The sequence below is a fragment of the Canis lupus genome, chromosome 17 (genome assembly GCF_011100685.1).
Source record: "Canis lupus familiaris isolate Mischka breed German Shepherd chromosome 17, alternate assembly UU_Cfam_GSD_1.0, whole genome shotgun sequence".
Classification (NCBI taxonomy): Eukaryota; Metazoa; Chordata; class Mammalia; order Carnivora; family Canidae; genus Canis; species Canis lupus.
In genome coordinates this window covers 55,191,752-55,199,536 of record NC_049238.1, presented here as the reverse complement: position 1 = coordinate 55,199,536, position 7,785 = coordinate 55,191,752, and the positions used below count along the sequence as shown (strand labels likewise).

The window sequence follows — 7,785 nt, the reverse complement described above, 5'->3', positions numbered from 1 at the left end:
ATAGCAGGTGGACCACTTAGGTTTAAATCCATTGGGTGGGGCAGCCCCAGTGGCACAGCGGTTTAGTACCGCCTGCAGCCCGGGGTGTGATCCTGGAGACCTGGGATCGAGTCCCACGTCGGGCTCCTTGCATGGAGCCTGCTTCTCCCTCTGCCTGTGTCTCTGCCTCTCTCTCTCTCTCTCTGTGTGTGCCTCTATGAATAAATAAATAAATAAAATCTTTTTTTAAAAAATCCATTGGGTGACCTTTTACCTAAGAACTCTAGTCCTGTCTGACTTTCAATGCCTAGGAAGAGGTTCATTCTCTTCAGAAGTTCAGTATTCGAGGTAGAGAGGATAGGCTGAAAGACTACTTTCCAGATACTCATCTCTCCAGTGAATGCAAAATAATTAAGCTCTAGAAAGGCAGCTTTGGCTTTCTCTTCCTTTCTGAAAAACTTGCCAAGCACTTTATCCCTTTCCAGGGTCCTTAAAGAAATCCGTCTGGTGTTTTTAATTTCAGATTCTTGACTACTCACTGGCATTCACAAATAAACTGAGAATCCACACCTATATCCATGCATTAGCCTCCTATAATATCACTGCCATTTCCAAATCCAATTGACTATAATTCTTAGAGGTCCTTGATACATATGGTATACAGCATTGGGACTCATGAAAATCCTGGAAGGAACTCTAGAAGGTAACAGTATTCAGACTTCACCAACCTGTGTGGCCTCATGCATTGATCTCCAAATTGCAATGGCTCTGAGACCACTCTTCCTGCCCTTCCCCCATCTCCTGCCTAATTTGCCATTAGTCCAATCTTTCCTGGATTCCATTCTTTGACTGTTTCCATGAATTCTTGTGAGTGTCTGAACATATCCTCTCTGGCTTGCTAATGAGGCTGGCACTTAGAAACTGCCCACCTGGATAATGCATGCTTGAATCTCTCTCCCTTGCCCTCTTATTCAAGGTTCCAAGGTATGATGATTACCTTGTTCCCATTGTCTCCTCATCTCATTATGTGTCATTGTCAGGGTTCTTTCTGGAAGTGGGAAGAAGATTCCCTTGGTCATCTTTCCAGTGTCATGTTCAGTTAAGGATGTTCCACAACATAGCTGCCTGGGACCCAAAGTGTTACAGTTCTTTGATTGTGCTGCTCTTTCAACACACACACACACACACACACACACACACACACACACATGCACACACACACACTGAGGATCCATCACAAAGCAGAGTGACTAGACTGCCTGTCCTATTGTAAAGCCTCAGCATTATTCAAAAGGTTTCATCAGAAAATAATCAAATGAGGGGTGCCTGGGTGGTGCACTCGGTTAAGCCTTTAACTCCTGGTTTCAGCTCAGGTCATGAGATAGAGCCCCAAGTAAGGCTCTACACACAATGCAGAGTCTGCTTAAAAACTTTCTCCTCCACCTGCCACCCCTATCTGCCCCCCCAACTCTCTCTAAAATAAATAAATACATCTTAAAAAAAAAAGAACCAAACCCAATAGAGAATAAAAAGCACAGCCATATAAAAAAAATCTGCTGCTCATTGCTAATGAGCTCCGTTTTGTCGTGCCTAAAAAATAGCTTAACAGAGGATACAAACTTGGCAAATATAAATGTAACACACAGAGAAATTCCCCTGTAGACCTCTAACCCAGTTCTTAATTTTTCCTAAATGGATACACTCTATAATTTTGCAAAGGGAAGTCACATAAATCCAATCACAGCTTCCTTTCAACTAAATATCTTTTAAAAATGGCAAAGCAGTACCTTGCACAGAAAATCCAGTTTCACCGGAAATCAAATAGATTTCACCTGCCTTTTCATGCTTGCTTTTGCTCCCTCTTCCAGGCCTGAAACTCGGCTCTGAGAAGGATGACAGGGAGCTCTAGGGATCCGGTGGCTCAAACAGGCCACAGGTCAACCTTTCACGTCCATTCTTTCCATCTTTGAAACCTCAGACAGTATGTCACATGTTTCCCTACATTAAAGTCCCCAAATGGTAATTTGTGAATTACTTGTTACTGAAGATTGAGAAGAAACAAATAGTCCAGGATGTAGAATCCTGACAGTAATCTTGATTGTTGATTGGCTATCATCTATCACTTAAGGTTGTCAGACAAGATTGATACACAGAGGACATGCCAGGCCATGCAGTCCTATGCTACCCATAGGGATTTGGCTCCAAACCCTAACACAGTCCTTTGGTGAGATTTACCTTTTGCCTTCTTCTTAAGGGACTAAAGTCTGCTATACAAAACTCTAATTTTTGTGTACTCAAAATTATCAATCTTTTTCCTTTATAACTTCTGGATTTTATGTTATATTTTAAAAAGTCTTGCCCATTCTAGGATTATAAAAATATGCATCCATGTGTTCTAGGATGTCTGTGATTTCATGTTTTACATGTAAATCTTGATCCATCTGGAACTTATTTTAGTATAAGAAGTGAGATTAAGATCCAGTTTTACTTGCCTTTTTCTCCCCAAATGGCAAATCAGTAAATCCAATTACCATTTACTGAATGATCTACCTTTTAAAGGAGCCCCTTAAAAAGCAACTTCTCCATGTATGTTTTAAATGTGATTCAATTTATACAAGTTCTCCATATGCATTTATAAAAGTCCTGTTTGAAACATCATGCCAGGGATACATGGGTGGCTCAGTGGTTGAGCGTCTGCCTTTGGCTCAGGTCATGATCCCAGAGTCCCGGGATCAAGTCCCACATCGGGCTCCCCGCATGGAGCCTGCTCTTCCCTCTGCTTGTGTCTCTGCCTCTCTCTGTGTCTCTCATAAATGAATGAATGAATGAATGAATGAATAAATAAATAAAATGCCAGAAATAGCTGTATGATTATGGACACTTGTTTAAATCCCCCTCCCCAGTTCTGTTTCTCCACCTATAAAAATGGAGGCCACAGTGTCTACCTTGCAGTGTTCTTGTGAAGATTTTAAAAAGTAAAGTATAGGATGGCTTAGTTGGTTAGGCATCTGACTCTTGATTTAAGCTCAGGTTATGACTTCAGGATTGTGAGATCGAGCCCTGCATTGGGCTCTATGCTCAGCACAATCTGCTTGAGATTCTCTCCCCCTCCCTCTGCCCCTCCCCCCATGCACACACGCCCTCTCTTTCTAAATAAAAAAATTTTTAAGTAGAGTATGTAGATTTATCAACCTCAATAAATATGAACTTCTTTCTGTTCAATTTTCTGTAATAAAATGATACAGGCCCTCAGAATAAATATCCAACTTGAGCATAAGACTAGGTTTCTATATTTACTTCCTGAGTGTATAGAATAGCAAAGGGGGCCATTCCTTATTCAACAGTGACATATAATTGTTTTCCTCTCTGGTCAGGAACTAAAGAGGTACCCTATTTCATCTTCTTGAAGAACCAAACTTCTGCTTTTCACAGAAGTGAAAGCAAGGTATGATGCTAGGGACAAGTGGTATCATGCAGATCTGAGTTTGAATTCCAGTTCTGCCACTTACCAAATATGTGACCATTCATGAGGAATAATTTAAAGGGAGAGAATAATAGCCCCTATGTCATAGGGTCTTGATAGGATAAATAAGAATTCTTCTGGAAAGCAAACTCCATGAGTGTGAGAACTTCATCTTGTTAATCACAATATCTCCAGTGCTAGAATAGTGCCTGGCATGTGGGTGGCACTTAGTAAATTGGTATCGAATGAGCGAATGAAGAAAGGAAGGAAGGAGTTAAAGCATTTTGCAAGGTGTCCAAGCAAGTGTGCTAGAATTGCTAACTATAGTCAGAGGTCAGAGGTAGCAGAGATCTGGTCCTGCCTCCAGGAGTTATAATCTGGATCTGATGACTAAGGAGTGTAGCACTTACATATGAGGTATAATGAACCATGTAGTATAATGCAAGCACAAAGGGCTTTGAAGACAGTTGAGAAGTAGCAAATCCCAATTATAGAAGTAGGAAAATGCTTTACAGAAGAGGGTTATGTATAAGCTGGACCTCAAAAGAGAATAGATTTTTCCAGGTTCAGAGAAAAAGACAAAATTTGGAAATAATTTGCATATTCCAGGACCAGAGCTTGGAATGAGATATAAGAGAGTAGCTGGAAGGCAAACTACCATGGCCTGGAACATTCTACTATGGGTTTAAGACAACACATAAACTGGAAAGTTTTTGAGTTGCAGAGTCATAGAGACAGGCTCAGATTATTATTAATATTATGTATTACTTATTTATTATTTGTATTCATTACACAGAAATCAGTATGAAGGATGAATTAGAAGGGGAGAGGCATTTAGAAGCTGTTTCAACAGCTCAGGGGAAAAGCCATGACAGTCTAAAGTAAAGAGTTGCAGGGGCACCTGGGTGGCTCTGTGGTTGAGCATCTGCCTCTGGCTCAGGTTGTGATCCCAGGTTCCTGGGATTGAGTCCCACATCAGGCTCCCTGCGGGGAGCCTGCTTCCTCCCTCTGCCTATGTCTCTGCCTCTCTCTCTCGCTGTGTCTCTCATGAATAAATAAATAAAATCTTTAAATAATAAAAATAAAAAAATAATAAAGTAAGGAGTTGCAGAGGAGAGGGAAAGAAGGATATTTGATAATGAGAGGGAAGTCAGGGTCTGACATAGCTGAAATGCTGTCAGCCAACTACACTAATGGTGATGTTTCCTGATGTCAAGAATACATGAGGAAGAGCAGGATCAGTTTCATCTTGGAAGCGTTGACCTTAAGGATGTCTTTTGGACACTCTGCTAGAAAGAAGCAATTGATGCGCCAAAAGATGTCAGAGCAGAAGAAACAAAAATGTGTCAACAATACGTCATCATTAATGAGATGATCAAGGCTGCTTTTCTAAGATATTTACAGTCAACATAACATATGGGAATAGAACCATCTCAGACCAACGGGGAATGATGAATTATTTAATAAATAGTTTTGATGAAATTGGCCAGCTATACAGTCAAAAAAAAAAAAAAAACCCAAAACACGGCAACCCATCTCACACAGTACACAAAAATAAATCCCAAATGACATAAATGTGGAGTTGAAAATATAAAACAGGAAAATATTTAGGTGAGGAATATGTATGTATCTAAGTATATACACATACATATATGTATATAGACATAGATATATATAAACACATTTATGTCTAAATTTATTTCCATTTTTCCATATATTTATTGATCTGTCAGCTTATGCCACTACCTCTAATATCAATTCAACACCACAGTGTTCATTCTTGTTCCCCCCATTCCTTATTTCTAATTCTCTTCAGTAAGAAACCTGGCTCCCATTATTGGTGACATATTTATTTATTCAATCAACTCCCCTGTACTTTGGCTGTCTCTTTCCCTGAAGAGAGTTCCTTCTCATCCTACTTGGGCTCCGACACCCCACCTAGAACACCATTTGAATGATGCTTTGTGCCATATAATGGCTTCAAGACTGTTCAGAAGCAGAAAGAGGAGTGGAAGAGAAAGGGACAGAAAGAGAAGAAGATCCTTCTGTTCTTTGTTTCTCAAGTATGTATCAGTGGGGTTCACCTTTATAGTTTAGGTCCCATACAAAAAATATCTTACGGCATCACAGTGCGACCTGGCATAACCCATGCGCTCCAACCATGGCTTTTTGTTGTTGCTTTTTAGAACATATGTCCAAGTGATCTGTTTTGAAATGGAAACCTACCTTAAAGTGATGGATTTAATTATCAATGTATTGTCCATTGGCTAAAACAGAAAATAAATACCAATTTTTGCCAAATCTGTCGTTGCTAAAATCTACCATTACATATATGATGGATTCCATTCCATTCGGCTACCATTCATCAAATACTTCCTGTGCTTAAAGTATTCTGGGGAAAAATAAGGATGTATTTTCCAGACCATCACTGATGTCCAGGAGTTTGCAATCTCACCGGGGAAATGAAACACAGAGACTTAAAGCAGATAAATAACACCAATCAAAAATAGCAGTTCAACACAATACTGGAGCAAGCTGGTGCCAGATCCCTGATTCTCATGGATCCAAATGGATGAAGACATAATTCCTGCAAGCCTGTCTTTTCTAGGGCTGGACCCTGACAGAGTTAGCCTACCATGGTTGGGCAGTTTGAAGACCCACCCTAGTAAAAGGGAGATAGCCCCTAAGGGCAAGGGTTCTTTCAAAGGACATTTTTTCATAATCACTTTGCCCCACCAACCAAATAACAATTTGCTGCTGTCTCATATTATGCACAGAACCATCTGCAAATCCTAATGGGTTATTGTTCCATTCCCAAATAGAGCAGAGTATATGATCCCAAGGCCTCCAGTATTCAGACTCCAAATGAGCATAAAACTCTGACAGCCTCCCCTTTTATTTTGTTGCATAAGTCATACAAATTGTTTTTTAGAAATGATACACAGGGGATGCCTGGGTGGCTCAGTGGTTGAGCGCCTGCCTTTGGCTCAGGGTGTGACCCCAGGATCTGGGATCAAGTCCCACATTGGGCTCCCTGCGAGGAGACTGCTTCTCCCTCTGCCTGTGTCTCTGCCTCTCTCTTTGTGTCTCTCATGAATAAATAAATAAATCTAAAAAAAAAATGATAGGCAGGCAAAAGAACAAACATCACCCACTGTAGTCTTGCAACTTTTAGAACAAATACTTCCAGAAGTTTCTTTCTGTGTATTCGTATAACCTCAGGTAAGTCATAAAATCACTGGCTGTGTGTCAGTTTTCTCACCTGTAAAATAAAAATAATAATAAGATTATCTACCTCCTAGAGTGATTGAGGGCAAAACATGAGTTCATATACACAAATGTTTAGACTAGTAATGGTGCATAGTAATACATGTAAGAGTAATATCTATATCTAACATTTATCTATCGAGATTCAGCTATATATTTTTATAAAATAAGGAGGAAATATTCACATTTCTTTGTAGCTTGCTTTTTCTCATTTAATGATATAAATGTCCCATATGTGACAGTTTCAAAAGTGTAAAAAGACTGATTGAGACTTCTTTGAGTGATTTTTCAAAGTGAAAAGTAGTGTAGGGAATGGGTCCTGGTCCTCCAAGGATATTATTAGTTTAAGGTGATGAGTGAGGTTAGGGTAAATACTTCTCAGAACTAAAAGCTTGGAAATGCTGCTTATACATAATCTCAGATGTCTGACTGCTGAACACAACCTTGAAACCTCCCTACCTCAATAATTTTCAAAATGTTATTGTTTAAACAGTAAAGCCAAAAATAAAATAAAATAAATTTTAAAAATAAACAGTAAAGACATGTTTCCCCAAACAAAATCTCCTGTGAAATTCTACCCATGAAGTGAAACAATTCTAAAACAATCGTGAAACATAAATTTAGTTTATAAGCTCAAATGTATAATGTTTGCCTGTTGTAAAGCTTATGGATAAGATCATTAAGGCTGTCTACGAGAAACTGGAGCTCCAAGGACATGGATGATAATTAGAGTCTCATGTCAACATCAGGTTCCATGAAATGGGATAAAACATCTGTGAACTCCTGTAGACCCAGTGCCATAGAATGAAGTATTACAACACAGTGTTCCAATACTCTTACTTTGTAGACAAGAAAATGAAAGCCTAGAGGTACCACACACTGCCTGGGCTTTTAATATTAAAAATAAGAAATATATGGGGCACCTGAGTGGCTCAGTTGGGCATCACCAGGAAAAAATGAGCATAAAACTCTAACAGCTTCCCCTTTCATCAAGCCCAGGGTCAGGCTTCCTGCTCAGTGGGACTGCCTCTCCCTCTCCCTTGCTTTGCTCTCTCTAGTTCTCTCTAGTTTTCTCT

General features: G+C 39.6%; 1 long non-coding RNA gene across 1 annotated transcript in view; it reads right to left on the bottom strand.

The window, feature by feature from the left end:
- Positions 1-5,937: 5,937 nt before the first annotated feature.
- Positions 5,938-7,785, bottom strand: part of LOC119869790 — a 35,126-nt gene continuing 33,278 nt past the window's right edge. Inside the window, exon 4 of the long non-coding RNA XR_005371912.1 lies at positions 5,938-6,704. This is a non-coding gene — a long non-coding RNA (uncharacterized LOC119869790). The remainder of the gene's footprint in view (positions 6,705-7,785) is intronic.